The sequence below is a fragment of the Pristiophorus japonicus genome, chromosome 17, assembly GCF_044704955.1.
Source record: "Pristiophorus japonicus isolate sPriJap1 chromosome 17, sPriJap1.hap1, whole genome shotgun sequence".
Classification (NCBI taxonomy): Eukaryota; Metazoa; Chordata; class Chondrichthyes; family Pristiophoridae; genus Pristiophorus; species Pristiophorus japonicus.
The window spans coordinates 94,323,837-94,342,741 of NC_091993.1; the positions used below are offsets into that span (position 1 = coordinate 94,323,837).

The 18,905-nt window shown below is 43.3% G+C and overlaps 1 protein-coding gene across 3 annotated transcripts in view; it reads right to left on the reverse strand.

Annotated features, from left to right (window-relative positions):
• The window catches only part of itpr3 (inositol 1,4,5-trisphosphate receptor, type 3), a 341,844-nt gene that overhangs the window by 313,138 nt on the left and 9,801 nt on the right, over window positions 1-18,905 (reverse strand). The gene's annotated exons all lie outside the window — the stretch shown is intronic.

Below are 18,905 nucleotides of genomic sequence, written 5' to 3' on the forward strand. Positions count from 1 at the left end.
ACCAGAGTCACTGAATTGCAATCAGCAACATACTCCTCCCTAAGAATTAAATATTGCAGAATATAACATATTTAGAAAAGATAGAGGGGGGCGGGGGAAGGGGAGGTGGAGTAGCTGTACTTATTAGGAATAACATAATGGCAGTAGAAAAGTGACGTAGCTATCAGCAACACAAAAATAGAATCCATATGGATAGAGATAAAAGATAATAAAGGATCAATCACACTAACAAGCGCTGTCTACAGACCACCTAATAGTGGAAGGGCGGTGGAAGAAGAGATATGCAGACAAATTAGGGAAATAAGTAAAAAAACATAAAATAATAATTATGGGGATTTCAACTACCCTGATATTAATTGGACAGAAGAGGTAGGTAAAGGGGATAACCCAATATGAAAAAAACCCAACAAGGGAGGATTCGCTATTGGATCTAGTAATGGGGAATGAACCAAAGCAGAAAAGAGAAGTAAAAGTAGGGGAACATCTAGGCAATGGTGACCATAATATAATACACTTTAAGATGATAATTGAGAAGGACATAAGTATGATGAAAACCTTGTTAATGGATTTGATAAAAGCTGCTTTTGAGCAGCTGAGAATAGAATAAAATGGTCAACAATATTGGCAAACCACGATGTAGAACAGCAATGGGAAACAATTAAAACAGTCTTCAACAGAGTGCAGGAAAAATATATTCCACTAAAAGGTATGATCAAACTAAACACTAATGAGACTCCATGGATGAATAAAATCATAAGGGAACAATTGAAGGTGAGGAAAGAGCCATACATTAAGTACATAGACAGCACAGGAGTGCATGATAAGGGAGAATATGAAAAGATTAGGAGAGAAATCAAAAAAACTATTAGGAAGGCAAAGAGGAACTATGAACTTAAATTATCAAGGAATAGAAAACAAAATAGTAAAATATTTTACAGGTACATCAATAAAAAAGGACGGTTGGGATGGGAATAAGGCCATTAAGGGATAGACGGGATAATACTGCAGGTAACGATAGAGAGATGGCAGAAATATTAAATCATTATTTTGCTTCAATATTTTCCAGGGAGATAGAACAGATGGACATGACATTGGGTGATGAGAATAGTACTGAGATAAGTGCATTTAAAATAAAAAAAGGGATATGTTAAATAAACCAATCAAACTGGTCCGGATGGAATGCATCCATTCATTTTAAAAGAATCTAGGGAAGAGATAGCAGAGGCATTACTGTGCATATTAAATAATTCATTAGTAAAAGGTATAGTGGCAGAGGACTGGCGGATAGCTAACGTAATACCTATATTTAAGAAGGGGGATAGAACATGTCCAGGGAATTATAGACCAGTCAGCTTAACATCAGTGGTAGGAAAAATAATGGAATCCTTACTAAAGGAGAAAATAGAAGAACATCTAGAAACCAAAATGTAATAATGAATAGTCAGCATGAATTCAAAAAGGAAAATCTTGCTTGATCAATCTCATTGAATTTTTTGAAGAGGTAACAGAGAGAGTAGACAATGGTAATGCAGTAGATGTAATTTATCTAGATTTTCAAAAGGCCTTCAATAAGGTATCCCATAATAGACTGAAGAACAAGGTCAGAGAATGTGGGGTCAAGGGACAAGTAGCAGATTGGATTGCGAGCTGGCTTCAAGACAGAAAGCAGAGAGGAGGCGTAAAGGGTAGCTATTCACAGTGGCAGAAGTTGGGGAGTGGTGTTCCACAAGGTTCAGTGCTGGGACCACAGCTGATCACAATTTACATTAACAATTTAGACTTCGGAATCAAAAACATAATTTCTAAATTTTTGGATGACACCAAATAAGGGGAGGGGGAATTGTCTATACTGAGGAGGACTGTAACAAATTACAGGGGGACATTAATAAACTTGCAGAATGGGCATATAATTGGCAAATTAAGTTCAACACAGATAAATGTGAGGTATTACATTTTGATAGGAAGAATAGGGAGGTCACTTATTACTTGGAGGGTGTGAGTTTGGGTGGGGTAGAAGAACAAAGGGATCTCAGAGTACAAATACACAAATCAGTAAAAGTTATGACGCAGGTTAGCAAGGTCATAAAAAAAGCAAACCAAGCACTAGGGTTTATTTCTAGAGATATAGGGCCCAAGTTTCCACATGATTTGCGCCTGATTTTTAGGAGCAACTGGTGGAGAACGGACTATCTTAGAAATCGCAATTCTCCATATTTTTTTTCTGCAGTTCTAGTCAGGTAGAACAGTTCTACTTTGGAACAGAATTTTTTCTTCAAAAGGGGGCCTGTCCGGCCACTGACGCCTGATTTGAAAGTTTCCACAGTGAAAACGTACTCCAAACTAAAGTAGAATGGAGCAAGTGAAGATTTTTGTAGAACTCAAAAAACCTGTTCTACACATTAAAAAATCAGGCGCAGGTTACAAATTAGGCGTCCAGAACGAGGTGGGGGGGGGGAGGGGGAGGGGAAGGGAACTCATTAAATTCTACAATAAATCCTTATTTATACTTCTACAAATATTATACAAATAAATCCAACCTGAATAAACATTTATAAGCAAAGAAAAGATTAAATAAACCATCTTCCTACCTGTGTGAAAGTGCTTCAGCCAGGGAGAATTCTGCAGCCGTTCGTTGCCGCTGAGCGGGAGGGGGGGGGGAGAGAGAAAGCTGTTCGTGCCGCTGAGCGGGGGGGGGGGGAGGAGAAAGCGGTTTGTTGTTGTGGAGGGGAGGGAGGGGAAGGAGACAGCGGTTTGTTGCTGCGGAGGGGAGGGAGGGGAAGGAGACAGCGGGTTGTTGTTGTGGAGGGGAGGGAGGGGAAGGAGACAGCCGTTTGTTGCCACGGAGGGGAGGGAGGGGAAGGAGACAGTGAGAAGGGTAGCCTCAGTGCTGATGTGCTGATGGCAATGTGATTTTATTAAACAATGTTCAAAAATTAAACAGCTACAAAGAACTACAAAAATGGCCGAGTGCCAATGTTTTTTTTCACACTGAGCATGCGCGAACGCTCCAACGCGCACGCGCAGCGTTGCCGGCAGGAAAAAAACTAATTTAAATAGTACCCGCCCCCTCCCACTTACAAAATCGGCGCGAGTGTAGGCTCCGCCCCCCTGGGCGCCACGCAGACAAGGAGCTGCAAAGCGCTCGAGAATAGCGCGGTTTTTTTCTGGCGCCGTTTTAGGCGCGAAAAACGGGCGCCCAGCTCGGAGGGGCGCCCGTTTTTTATCCTGTGGAAACTTGGGCCCATTGCATTGAAAATTAGGGAAGTTATGCGAAAACCTGTATCGAACCTTGGTTAGACCGCACTTACACTGTGTACAGTTTGATTAGAGTACTGCGTCCAGTTCTGTTCGCCATATTATAAAAAGGATATAGAGGCACTGGAGAGGGTGCAGAGAAGATTTACAAGGATGATACCAGAAATGCGACGATATACATATCAGGAAAGGATGAACAGGCTGGGACTCTATTCACTTGAAAAAAAGGCTGAGGGGTGACCTAATAGAGGTCTTTAAAATTACGAAGGTTTTGATAGAATGGATACAGGGAGAATGTTTCGACTTGTGGGGTAGAGCATAACTAGAGGCTATCAATATAAGACAGTCACCAAGAAATCCAATAGGAATTCAGAAGAAACTTTTTTAGAAAAGGATTTATATAGCACCTTTCACGACCACCAGATGTCTCAAAGCGCCTTACAGCCAATGAAGTACTTTTCAAATGTAGTCACTGTTGTAATGTAGGAAATGAAAAGAGTGGTGAGAATGTGGAACTCGCTACCACAGGGAGTGGTGGAAGCGAATAGTATGGATGCATTTAAGGGGAGGCTAAACATGCATAGGAGGGAGAAGGGAATGAAGGGTTATGCTGATAGATTTAGATGAGGAAAAACAGGAGGAGGCTCGATTGGAGCATAAACGCCATATGGACTGGTTGGGCCGAATGGCCTGTTTCTGTGCCATATATCCTATGTAATCCTGTGTAGCCCAAAGCTCCAAAGCCAATTGTAAAGTCCCCACTGGTGCCCCAGCTGAGATCAGCTAACATGAGCACAGACTAGGGCTCACACCTGGGGCCTTGCTAGCCAGGTAATGCATTTGATTCAAATAGTGCATTTACCTGGCAAGCCATTAATCTGTGCTAACCAGAATCATCAGGAAGTAGTAGCAGGACATTTAAAAAATCATAATGCAGTCAAGCAGAGTCAGCATGGTTTTATGAAAGGGAAATCATGTTTGACAAATTTGCTGGAGTTCTTTGAGGATGCAATGAGTAGGGTGGATAAAGGGGAACCAGTAGATATCGTGTATTTGGATTTCCAGAAGGCATTCGATAAGGTGCCACATAAAAGGTTACTGCACAAGCTAAGAGCTCACGGGGCTGGGGGTAATATATTAGTGTGGATAGAGAATTAGCTAACTAACAGAAAACGGATAAATGGTTCATTCTCAGGTTGGCAAACTGCAACTAGTGGGGTGCCACAGGGATCAGTGCTGGGGCCTCAACTATTTACAATTTATATTAATGACTTGGATGAAGGAACCGAGTGTAAAGTAGCCAAATTTGCTGATGATACAAAGATAGATGGGAAAGCAAGTTGTGAGGAGGACGCAAATAATCTACAAAGGGATAGAGAAAGGCTCAGTGAGTGGGCAAAAAATTGGCAGATGACGTATAATGTGGGAAACTCTGAAGTTATCCACTTCGGTAGGAAAAATAAAAAAGCAAATTATTATTTAAATAGGGAGAGATTACAAAATGCTGCAGTACAGAGGGATCTGGGGGTTCTTGAACATGAAACACAAAATGTTAGCATGCAGGTACAGCAAGTAATCAGGAAGGCAAATGGAATGTTGGCCGTTATTGCATTGGGGATGGAGTCCTGCTCCAACTGTACAGGGTGTTGGTAAGACCACACCTGGAGTACTGTACAGTTTTGGTCTCCTTATTTGAAGAAGGATATACTTGCATTGGAGGCAGTTCAAAGAAGGTTCACGAGGTTGATTCCTGAGATGAAGGGGTTGTCATATGAAGAAGGGTTAAGCAGTTTGGGCCTATACTCATTAGAGTTTAGAAGAATGAGAGGTGATCTTATTGAAACATATAAGATTCTGAGGGGTCTTGACAGGGTAGATGTTTCCCCTCATAAGGGAAACTAGAACTAGGGGGCATAGTTTCAGAATAAGGGGTCGCCCATTTAAGACAAAAATGAGGAGGAATTTCTTCTCTCAGAGGGTCGTTAATCTTTGACATAATGAGTTTCCATCTCATTTCTCTGCCCCAGAGAGCTGTGGAGGCTGGGTTGTTGAATATATTTAAGGCGGAGATAGATAGATTTTTGAATGATAAGGGAGTCAAGGGTTATGGGGAGCGAGGAAGGAAGTGGAGTTGAGGCCAGGATCAGATCAGCCATGATCTTATTGAATGGCGGAGCAGGCTCGAGGGGCCAAATGGCCTACTCCTGCTCCTATTTCTTATGTTCTTATGTACAACTCCTATTTATGATACATATTCATTAACTTCAGCAAAATACCATGACAATTTCTATCTGAAAATTAGGTTTCAGTGGTAATTTGTACCAGTAATAGAACCTTTACTGCTTCGTCAACAGAATAGCTCCTGGGCACTTTGCTGTGGAAACCATGCATTTATGTTGCAGGATAGTTTCTACAGATGCCACACGTTTCTATATGGGAATCCCCTCCAAATATTGACACATTCCTGGGGTGCTCCTGTACTAACCTCTAAAAGACAGTACCAGATATCCAAAGGACACAATGCTATCACTATTGTAAATATTTTTATTAATACACTGTAACACAAATAACATGTCAGTCAACAAATAGAAAAATACAATAGTCTCATGAGATAGCTGATGGCCCTGCGGTCATATTCCAAACCCTTATGAGCCCAGCAATTTGAATGTATGATTAGCGCTATGGTAACAAATGCATATTAAGGGAATTATTTTACATTTGTTAATATATATCAAACAGCCAGTGCAGAACTACAGTAAAGCCTGGTCTTAATACTAGGACTATGCTTGTTATTTGCACATTATATGCAGGGGGAGGGCTTAACTATTGCCTAAGTACTTGTGTCATATATGATGGCCTCACCTCCACTCAAAAATGGTTCAAAGCTTGGCGAAGTATGACATTGTTAAATGCTGGAAAGTACTTGGATTAAGTGGCAATGAACTGTTGGTGAACAAATGCTACTCCTAAATAATAAAGGAGTCTTTCCTTGACAGCAAAGCAGTGGCATTTTAGGGCCGAGAAACTCTTAAGTATAAGTAGTTGTCCAAATTAACAAATGCTGTTGAACTCTTTACTTACCCGACATGCCTTTCAGCTGTTTGAAGAATGCAAGGTTAAAGGGCTCAATTTTCACCACCATTCTGTGCCGTTTTTTTGCTGTCCACTGTTTTTTTTTGGAGCAAACTAAAATCTGCAAGTTTCGCCAAAGTTTCTGCGCCATCGTAAACTACTTATGGACGATTTTTTTTAGTTCACGATTTTTTGACATCACTGAGGGTGGAACCTGCCAGCTGTGCCAATTTTGGCCATTGGAGCGAGTTTCGCCAACTGCGATTTTTTTTTTAAATGCGCAGTACACCGTTCTGAAAAACCATACGGTAACTTAAGAAAATTGGCGCAGAGAAGACGCCATTGTTTTAGCAGAGCTGAGCTTGGTTTTGGAGGGAGGGAAGAAGACATTAATTTTATACACAACTGCAGGATACGTGTTTCTTTTTGCAGAGGGAAAAGAGAAACTAAATTTATTCAAGTTGTAAATGGAAATTGTGACTTGAAGCTCCCCCTCCACCACCGAACCTCTGCTCACCGGGCTCGAGGCACACAGGGTCAGAGCACCGACCGGCAGGATCACTCCCTCTGCCGGACAGAGGAGATCGGCACTCGGCTTCAAAAGAAGCCTGGGATAGGAGCGGCACCGGGGGTGGGGGGGGGCCTTTCGGCCTGGGACAGGAGCGGCACCGGGGGTGGGGGGCCTTTCGGCCTGGGACAGGAGCGGCACCGGGGGTGGGGGGCCTTTCGGCCTGGGACAGGAGCGGCACCGGGGGTGGGGGGCCTTTCGGCCTGGGACAGGAGCGGCACTGGCACTGGAGAGCAGGGGGCCTTTTGTCCCGGGATAATGTGAAGAGGATTGGGGCAAAAACAGAAAGGTGCTTGTGCAAGCTGCTGTTTTATTTATACAATGAGCTGCCCAGAGACAGTCAAGGACAATGGAAAGCAGTTCCTTTAAATTAAACATAGAGCTCAGTTGAAACAGCTAACAGCAGTTGTGTCTGTTTATTCTTGCTGTAATGGGGCGGCACCGGCACAAGGGGCCTTTCAACCCGGGACAGGAGCGACGGTGGGGGCGGGGGGCCTTTCGGCCCGGGATAGGAGCAACGGTGGGGGCGGGGGGCCTTTCGACCCGGGATAGGAGCGACGGTGGGGGCGGGGGGTCTTTCGGCCCGGGATAGGAGCAACGGTGGGGGCGGGGGGCCTTTCGACCCGGGATAGGAGCAACGGTGGGGGCGGGGGGCCTTTCGACCCGGGATAGGAGCGACGGTGGGGGCGGGGGGCCTTTCGACCCGGGATAGGAGCGACGGTGGGGGCGGGGGGCCTTTCGACCCGGGATAGGAGCGACGGTGGGTGCAGGGGGCCTTTCGATTCGGGATAGGAGTGACGGTGGGTGCAGGGGGCCTTTTGGCCCGGGATAGGAGTGACGGTGGGGGCGGGGGGCCTTTCGATTCGGGATAGGAGTGACGGTGGGGGCGGGGGGCCTTTCGGCCCGGGATAGGAGCGGCGGTGGGGGCGGGGGGCCTTTCGACCCGGGATAGGAGCGACGGTGGGGGCGGGGGGCCTTTCGATTCGGGATAGGAGCGACGGTGGGGGCGGGGGGCCTTTCGATTCGGGATAGGAGCGACGGTGGGGGCGGGGGCCTTTCGGCCCGGGATAGGAGCGGCACCAGGGCTCTACAATTGCTTATGTCTTGTGTATGTTTCACTTTGCAGCCTCAGCCCTTCAGTGTGTCTCTCGTTACCCTGGTAATCTCAGTTTTTGGCGCAGACCTTAAGCTCCACCCAAAGAGCTTAAGGACAATCTGCACCGCTCCAAATTCACAATTTATTACGGCAAAACTTGCAACTTTTTTTGGCGTAGTCAGGCCACTAAAAAAAAATCGGACGTACCTCTACATCTGCAATGTGGAAAATTGGCCCCAATAACCCTGGAAAATCAGCCTGTACAGTACTATGGTACGAATGCTTAACGGGTTTATATGAAATTCCACTGTTCACTATTTTAACAGAGATATTAACCCATTTATTCCTAATGCCTTAATACCCCTTTAAATGAGCAAAGATATTTCCCCTGAACATATTTGTATAATAATATTGCATCACATCATTTCAAGGCTTTAGTATATATCTATTTCAATATGTGCATATATATTATTATGGCAAAGAGACTATCTCAGCTCATGATAGTGAATTATTGAGCTCCTATCTGAGTGCGAAAGACTTCTTGGAATACATAATCATTGTTGAACTATTCTGATTATTTATAGGCCATCATCTCTAAACAGAATCTCATGAGCAATTTAAAATGAATTCTGAAACACCAAGACTCAGATAATTTTCAATGTGAGAAGTAACCAGATTTTTACATTTGTGTGAATTGAAAGTAAATCAGTCCTGGGCCTTTGAAGTTAAAACTAACTGATTCTGAATACATCAGCAATATTTTTCTAACATTCTTTGCAATGAATCCAAGCCTAGGTATCTTTTGGACGGAGAAATTTTCAATCAATCAGTTGAGCAGCCAATGTGATAGAAAATATATTTCAGAGGATGATGGATCGATAAAATATGCAAACAATCTGCTTAGATACATTTTCACACCAGTTTCTTTCAATTCCAATGCATTCACTTTCAGCATCCTATAAATATGATGGCCCAGTGAATTTGAATTAAATTCATTTCAGAAACACTTCAAAATAGATTGATTTTCTTTTATAAGATGTATTTTTGTTGCTGGTGACACAATTTCAATCCATCATACTCTGAACTATTTTCAGTTACTCTATTATTCACTCTACTGATCTAAAGTGATGACATTAAGGCCTAAATGCCAATCCAATAAATTAAGCTCCGCTGAGCAGAAAATTGCAGCAACAGGTCTATGAAGCCAATGTCTCCTTTTAAGCAAGCCGATGAGTACAGACATAGGCTAGAGAGGGTAGGCAAAGGTGCGGAGAAGGAATGGATGGCTTTTAACATCATTAGGAAAATGAGTATTAGAATAGTTATGAGGCCAAAGAAAAGGCGGCCTGTACACAACGGGAAAAGAAATCTAAATAAAATTTGTTAGCCATGATCCTGGTTGACAGAGGATTAAATAAACAGCTCGGTACTTTAGAAAATAAGAAATATTATTCAAGGATAGGAAATTTAAAAGGTTTGGCATGAATTCTACACATTACTAGTCTTCATTTCTAAGAATGGAATATGAAAAAGCCCAAAAGGTCAGCTCCTGAGAAAAGGTTCTGCAAAGCTTTTTTCCCACTACTTCCCAAGTGCACCTCCCCGCTCATCCACCCCCCCACCCCCCCCCCCCCCCGCCCACAAAGATAAACCGAGGAAAACTCCAGAATATCTCTGACCGTATATCATATTTCAATTTTGATTTAAATTTAGATCAGGTAACAGAAGGAATACTATCTGAGGTAATCGGCCAAAAAAAAATAATAAAGATGCAGACGTCAGGGACATTTAAAACACGATTGGATATTAGACTGGGGAAGTCAGAACACCAATAGGACAAGCTTGAGTCAGTTTGAACGGCCTTTTCTCATGCTTTATTAATTCTTGATTGATTTAGTTTCGGTTTTGCTTTCCCTAGAATGATAGTTCCCAGCAGCTCAGGTTCAATCATGTTTCACACAACATTAAGCCACCTTTTTCTGTACTTCTCTTTTCAACTCTCAATCCTGTTCTTAAATGGGACCATTCTATAGGATGAAACCACTCCTCTGAAAGTCTTGCCTGAAGCTAGTTTAACTTTATACTCCTCCTGATTATAAGCTCATGATCCAAATTAAATAAGTGTACTTCCTCCAAATGATCTGTTCCTCATTCCTTCCTCCAAATGGTCTGTTACTCTACCTTTTAGCTGAGTATTTGCTCTTTGATATTCACACAAACCTGTCCTATATTCCTTGAGTTGTTACTGTTACCCCCTTTAGCACCTGGGGCTGGATTTTCCGGTCTTCTGCCTCTGGACTTCGCCCCGTAGCGGTGGCAATGGCGACGGTGAGTGCTTTGGAACCCCGCAGCGATCCTCCGATCCGTTTTTGCAATGCACCACCTGGAAGAGTTGCGCCCGGTGTGCAACGCCCCAGGTTGCGACATCAGCACGAGTTTGAGCTCCTGCCTGACCCATCCGCCCAGAAGAGCGCCCGCAATGACCGCCTGGGAAATCAGGGCGGTCCTTTGATCCCGTCAGTGAAGAGGTCGGTAATGGACTTCTAACATAAGTACGATTGTTTTTTCTTACATTTTTAGCAATTTGTGTTGTGGTGGTGTGGGCAATGTTTTGGGAATGTTTTAGTATTCCCCCCCCCGCTGCCCCCCCGGAGCGCTCCTGGCCCAGCACTTTAGCTCGGGAGTTTCCCATCCTGTGCCAAGAGAGATGTACAACGCCTTCCTTAATGCTGCACCCTTTGACGCAGGGCCCAGATGCCCAAACTTAAATATTAAAGCGCAAACAATTCCTGGCCGCTAACTTTCCCGCCCCGCCGCCACTATCGCCCCATAAACATAAAAGCCTAAAGTCCAGCCCCTCATCGTCACCAAAGGCGAATCAAAAAGAAAAATTGGTTTTGATTGTTTGTGCTTTTTTGAGGTTGTATCGAGCAGGGTAGATAAAGGGGGAGCCAGTGGATGTGATATATTTGGATTTTCAGAAAGCATTCAATAAGGATCCACACAAGAGGTTATTACACAAAATTAGAACTCATGGGATTGGAGGTAATATATTAGCATGGACTTAGGATTGGCTAAGACACACACAGAGTAGGAATAAACTAGTCATTTTCTGGTTGACAGGCTGTAACTGATGAGATACCGCAAGGATCAATGCTTAGGCCTCAGCTATTTACAAGTTATATTAATGACAGTGTTATGTATCCAAGTTTGCAGTCGTTACAAAGTTAGGTGAGAAAGTAAGCTGTAAGGAGGATGCAAAGAGGTTGCAAAGGGATAGAAAGGTTAAGTGAGTGGGCAAGAACATGGCAGATGGAATATACTGTGGAGAAATGTGAAGTTATCCACTTTAGTAGAAAAAACAGAAAAGCAGGATATTTTATAAATGGTAAGAGATTGGGAAATGTCGGTATTCAGAGGGACCTGGGTGTCCTTGTACATAAATCACAAAGTTAACATGCAGGTACAGCAAGCAATTAGGAAGGCAAATGGATTGGAGTACAAGAGCAAAGAAGTCTTTCTGCAATTATATATAGCCTTGGTAAGACCACACCTGGAGTATTGTGTACAGTTTTGGTCTCCTTACTTAAAGGATATACTTTCCTTAGAGGGCGTGCAACAAAGGTTCACTCGACTGATCCCTCAGATGGGGGATTTTCCTATGAGGAGAGATTGAGCAGACTCGGCCGATATTCCCCAGAGTTTAGAAGAGGTGATCTAATTGAAACATTCTACCCTAGAAATTCAGGTGGTTTGCGCACCCATTAGCCCATGTAATAGTAGAAAATGGATCCGGTGCTCTTCCGCCAGCTAGTGGCGGGAACTGCAGTCGCCGCCATTTTCGCAGATCATCAACGCTGCTGTTAACTGCTCTCGGCGAGAGTATTTTAATGAGTTGGAGCATGGCGTCAATCGGCGTGCAACGCCAAGTTGACGCCAGCTCATCCATTTTGGAGTTCTCTGTTCACATTGCCGCCTGTGCTAAGTCATGCCAGTATTTGCTGCCACTCATGGGTCTTTCAGCAGATTTAATGGCCATGAGGAGTCTGACAGGACTAATGAGATGTCGGCACGTCAAATGCCTCTTTTGCCAAGATTGTTCCTTTAAACTTTCATATTTTTGCCCATCAGTAGCAGGGCGAGTGGGGAGGCGTTGCATTTTCTGCCAGCTTCCGCGAAGCCTACTGTGTTTGTGGGTCAGTAAATCAATGGGTGAACTCCACTGCAACGATTGAAGATGATCTGTGATAAGATCTCTTTTATCTGCATCCATGTCATAAACAAACAAACAAAATCGGTATGGGGCACTTACGACAACAGTTTGGGTCACTCCTTTCTTCCCCACTCCGCTACGCTGTGAGTGGGAGAGTGAGGCGACCTTTGACTTCCTTCTGAGATTAGCACTGCAAAGAGCGACTTGCACTGGCAAATCACCACCACGCTGATGATAATGAATAGGCAGTACCAAAATGCCAGTACTGTCTGCACTCTCTCAGCCGGCGGCCATTATCCTTGGCGGCCAATGTTACTGGCATGTTCTCAGCGTTCCCTAATTTCTAATAGGTTCGACAGGGTAGATGCTTCCCCTGGCTGGGGAGTCCAGAACTAGGGGTCAGAATATGGGGGTCGGCCACTTAGGACTGGGTTGAGGAGAAATTTCTTCACTCAAAGTGTTGTGAATCTTTGGAATTCTCCACCCAAGAGGGCTGTGGATGCTCAGTCGTTGAGTACACTCAAGACAGAGATCGATGGATTTTTTTAATTTTAAGGAACTCGAGGGATATGGGGATAGTGCAGGAAGGTGGAGTTGAGGTAGATCAGCCACGATCTTATTGAATAATGCAGCAAACTCAAAGGGCCGAATGGTCTACTCTTGCTCCTATTTTTTTATTTTCTAAATAGTAACAAATATGTGTTGATATATCAAATGAATGAACTAACTTTTGGCCATGTTTTGTTTATAAATTGTTGGCTGCAGGCAAAAGGAATGCAGTGAAACAATATCATTAAATCAAATAATTGTAGGTAGGAAGTAGCTGTGGATTTTAAATGTTTTATACATTTTACTCATGTCCCCTTTAGAATTCATTCCTTTGAAATTTAATTTAAAACCTATGAATCAGTTTGAAAAGGTAAAGTCAAAAGTAGAGAAGAAATTAATGTAATTCATTTTGTCTTATCATAAGTTGCAATTGCCAGATAAACAAAATCGGTATGGGGCACTTACGACAACAGTTTGGGTCACTCCTTTCTTCCCCACTCCGCTAGGGCAGAGAAAATGGAGTATGAGAAGAAGCTTGCAGGGAACATTAAGACGGATTGCAAAAGTTTCTATAGATATGTAAAGAGAAAAAGGTTAGTAAAGACAAACGTAGGTCCCCTGCAGTCAGAATCAGGGGAAGTCATAACGGGGAACAAAGAAATGGCGGACCAATTGAACAAGTACTTTGGTTCGGTATTCACGAAGGAGGACACGAACAACCTTCCGGTTATAAAAGGGGTCGGGGGGTCTAGTAAGGAGGAGGAACTGAGGGAAATCCTTATTAGCCGGGAAATTGTGTTGGGGAAATTGATGGGATTGAAGGCCGATAAATCCCCAGGGCCTGATGGACTGCATTCCAGAGTACTTAAGGAGGTGGCCTTGGAAATAGTGGATGCGTTGACAGTCATTTTCCAACATTACATTGACTCTGGATCAGTTCCTATGGAGTGGAGGGTAGCCAATGTAACCCCACTTTTTAAAAAAGGAGGGAGAGAGAAAACAGGGAATTATAGACCGGTCAGCCTGACATCGGTAGTGGGTAAAATGATGGAATCAATTATTAAGGATGTCATAGCAGTGCATTTGGAAAGCGGTGACATGATAGGTCCAAGTCAGCATGGATTTGTGAAAGGGAAATCATGCTTGACAAATCTTCTGGAATTTTTTGAGGATGTTTCCAGTAGAGTGGATAAGGGAGAACCAGTTGATGTGGTATATTTGGACTTTCAGAAGGCGTTCGACAAGGTCCCACACAAGAGATTGATGTGCAAAGTTAGAGCACATGGGATTGGGGGTAGTGTACTGACATGGATTGAGAACTGGTTGTCAGACAGGAAGCAAAGAGTAGGAGTAAATGGGTACTTTTCAGAATGGCAGGCAGTGACTAGTGGGGTACCGCAAGGTTCTGTGCTGGGGCCCCAGCTGTTTACACTGTACATTAATGATTTAGATGAGGGGATTAAATGTAGTATCTCCAAATTTGCGGATGACACTAAGTTGGGTGGCAGTGTGAGCTGCGAGGAGGATGCTGTGAGGCTGCAGAGTGACTTGGATAGGTTAGGTGAGTGGGCAAATGCATGGCAGATGAAGTATAATGTGGATAAATGTGAGGTTATCCACTTTGGTGGTAAAAACAGAGAGACAGACTATTATCTGAATGGTGACAGATTAGGAAAAGGGGAGGTGCAAAGAGACCTGGGTGTCGTGGTACATCAGTCATTGAAGGTTGGCATGCAGGTGCAGCAGGCGGTTAAGAAAGCAAATGGCATGTTGGCCTTCATAGCAAGGGGATTTGAGTACAGGGGCAGGGAGGTGTTGCTACAGTTGTACAGGGCATTGGTGAGGCCACACCTGGAGTATTGTGTACAGTTTTGGTCTCCTAACCTGAGGAAGGACATTCTTGCTATTGAGGGAGTGCAGCGAAGGTTCACCAGACTGATTCCCGGGATGGCGGGACTGACCTATCAAGAAAGACTGGATCAACTGGGCTTGTATTCACTGGAGTTCAGAAGAATGAGAGGGGACCTCATAGAAACATTTAAAATTCTGACGGGGTTAGACAGGTTAGATGCAGGAAGAATGTTCCCAATGTTGGGGAAGTCCAGAACCAGAGGTCACAGTCTAAGGATAAGGGGTAAGCCATTTAGGACCGAGATGCGGAGGAACTTCTTCACCCAGAGAGTGGTGAACCTGTGGAATTCTCTACCACAGAAAGTTGTTGAGGCCAATTCACTAAATATATTCAAAAAGGAGTTAGATGAGGTCCTTACTACTAGGGGGATCAAGGGGTATGGCGAGAAAGCAGGAATGGGGTACTGAAGTTGAATGTTCAGCCATGAACTCATTGAATGGCGGTGCAGGCTAGAAGGGCCGAATGGCCTACTCCTGCACCTATTTTCTATGTTTCTATGTTTCTATGTTTCTAAATTGAGCAAATTTAGAATTGGGCAATAAATGCTGGCCTTGCCAGCAACGGCCACATCTTGTGAATAAATTTTTTAAAAAGTACAACTTTCAGATGCAATGGAGTTCTAATGTAAGAGGTTGAGGTAGTTTGTTAGCTCACAGGTAACTTAGACTTCCACAGTTTGGGACAGCTATGCCAATTTTGACAATGCTAAGAGCAGACTAGGAGTGATTCAAAATCTATTACCGACACCTGCCTCGTAATCTACTTGTCGCTAAATTGCACAAATTAATTAACTATATTGCCAACTTATATGCAAATACTTGGGCAAAAAAAAGAATACATTTCTATCAGAGTTTATATACAATCAACAAAAGCATTGTAACTTGCACATTAATCATGATTTTTTTTAAATTCCAGTTTTCCCTCTCCTCACTTCTTTTGAAGCTAGTGTCAAGCGAGTACGCTCTAAGAGCAGAGTGAACATTTCTCATGTATAAACCTAAGCAGTGAGGATCAGCAGACTATTTATATGCCCGATATCATGCAGCCCAATATTGTCCTTACCCAATGTCTACACATGCGCACTTTCCAGCAGGAATCAATGAATAACAGTCAAATGTGAAAACCCTGACAATTCCCGACTCCCCCCGCCCCCCCCTACTCTCCTCGACTCTCTCCTGCCAACCCTTCCACCCAGTTAGGTCCGGGGATACTAATGCTAATTGTAGTATTCTTGTTGCTCTTTCAGCTATCAGCTAATCCACTACAGACCAGAGATGAAAGTGGTCTTTCCTAGCCTGTATGGCTCGGTATCAGATCGGCATCACAATTACCATCTACGCTATCGATGGGGCCCGACGTTATTTTACCTGTTTTAATATCTGTAGTACTGAAAGCCTAACATTTGCAAGTGTTACTGTATACAGATCTGGAAATGATATTTAACTCAACCCCTGTGTAAACAGATACTACTCAGAATTGCACACTACCTCACAGATCCTGCAACCTGCATTACTGGTTGAAAATTAGAACTTTTCATACAACGCCCCTATTAATATAATTTGTATGCATGTTTAATTCTAGATCTCTAAACTTGACTGTTATGGTCTTTTTCTTCAGGATTAAAGATGCTATTAGCAGGGATATTTCTGATGAACTTGCCTTAGAAATACTCCATGCTAAAAAAATACACTTTAACATCTCACAAAAAGAGACTGTACCAGAAAAGTGATGGATTGATCAAAAGAATTCTGTTAGTTCTTTTCCTTTAAAACTATTGAAATGCACGCATGAAGCTGCTTTACATTTCATAGTTTTCACTTTCTGCAATAAATGCTTTTGCATTTGATAAATCAAAGCATAATTATAAGTAACTCAATGAACCCTGCATTCATGTCCAATGACTCAAATCATTTTTGGTACATGATGACACAAGCCATTACAGACAATCAAACCATTTATTCCACAATTCACGGCTTTCATTTTTCGTTTACTGTTTCCTCTCTGTTCTGAAAAACCCAAATTCAAACTGGTCCATGGTCCCACATGTTCAGGGAGCTGAATTAACAGCAACAGATACAGGGTACTCAAGACAAATTGTAATTTTAACTGTAAATAATCCAGCTCCCTTATACTCTCAGGCACGGTAACGCGTCTAAGATAGTGTATGGTTGCCTGATGTATGAAGTGCACATTCTATCCCCACAAAGATATAATTTATCTAATTTCAGGAATGTTGGTGCAGGTTGCAAGAAGCAAGCCTTAAAGGCCCCCCCAAGTCTTTATAGCAATAACCAGTTACAAATCACATGACTTCGTAGTCTGGAACTTCTAGCTGCCTGTCCATTTAGGTTAGCCTAACCACCAGGCATTGACTTGCAAAATAATAATCAGCTCTCACTGTTTAGCATTAAGGTATAAGTCTCAGCTCCGTTGGTAGCATTCTTGCCAAGAGACTTGAGCACAAAAATCTAGTACTAACACTCCAGTGCAGTACTGAGGGAGTGCTGCACTGTCAGAGATGCCACTTTCAGACGAGACTTGAAAACGAGGCCCAGTCTGCTCTCTCAGGTGAACGTAAAAGATCCCATGGTGCTATTCGAAGAAGAGCGGGGGAGTTATCCCCAGTATCCTGGCCAATATTTATCCCTCAATCAATATAACAATAAAACAGATTATCTGGTCAGTATCACATTTGCTGTTTGTGGGAGCAAACAGCAGTGTGATTGGCTGCTACATTACAACATTGACTACACCAAAAGTGCTTAATTGGCTGTAGAGCACATTGGGACATCCTGAGGTCATGAAAGGCGCTATATAAATGCAAGTCTTTTTTTCCAGGCATTCAAGATACATTTTATATAAATTGCGACAATTCAGATGCCACACTTCAATGTTTGAAAAACATTTTGAAAAAACATTTTCAGTTAGTTTTCTGACCTGAAGAACCTGGCCTCTCCTCAAGAGCAGAGTTCACGATTGACAGGCAGCCAATCTACAGCAACTTGCTTCTGCAAATAACCCCTAAAGGACATCAGGGTGTGCCTATTTAGACTACTTCATCGTAAGGCTTCAGTAGCTTTTAAAAAAAAATCAGGTCATGGTGAACACAGCTACATCTTAGTACTTACACCATGCTCCAGACTGCTACAAAAGCAAAATACTGCGGACGCTGGAAATTCAATATAAAAACAGAAAATGCTGGAAACACTCTGCAGGTCAAGCAGCATCCAGACTGCTAGTTTGTAGTACCACAGGAGATGAACGAGTAACTCTAAAAAAGGGCATTCAAGAGGGTCAGAATTGCTTTTATAATTGTTTGCAACAGCTACTGCTGGTGAAATGCATGCTTTAATGTGACTTAATAGTGCCAGATATTATCTAACTCTTTTATTGAATTCTGCATCTTACAGGAAATGGCACTGAATACAGTATGATATGAGGATGAATAATCTTTTGCAGATGGAACTCGGAACATAGGTACATTAGAAACAGGAGTTTGCCATTCAGCCCTCGAACCTGCTTCAGCATTCAATTAGATCAGTGCTGATCGGCACTTCAACTCCCAACACAAGCCTTTGCTCCATATCCTTGGATAGCCTTACCTAACTAAAATCTTTCTATCTCAGTCTTGAAAGCTCCCATTGGCCCAGCATCCATGACCTTTTGGGGAGAGAGTTCCAAATTGTAAATTACAATATCTTAGGCTGACCATACATCCCTGTTTTCCGGGGTCATTCCCCAGATTAGGTACTGTGGCCCTGAGCAAACAATTTCCCTGGAAGAGTCCCTGGTTCAGAAACTCGTCTCCGTAGAGTCTTTGTTTTTTTTTTAAACACGAGTGTAGAGAAACCCCAGGGGGAGATTCTCAGCTTCTTCCCGTCAGGTTTGAGCTCAGGAACAGATTCCAGGAGCTGGTCGAAGGAAGGCGACGATGGCGGTCCAGCCTTCCCACACTACAGTACAGTGGAGAAAAGGCCCCATTGAAAGCACGGGCTACACTGCACTCTGGGGGAATTGAGTCACCTGACCCAGTGTTTCGGCCAATAGTGACTGGCAGGAGGGCGGAACCTTTAAAATGCGCGGGAGAAGCCCAGCACGCAGTGAGAGCTGGTGGATAAGTAGATTTACTTTACCTCAGAGTAGTACGGTGCATCGTGCTTCTTACTGAATGAGGCAAACTCTAAATTCTCCCATTGGGAAGAGGTTTCTGAAACCTTCTGAGACAGGATGTTTCACACCT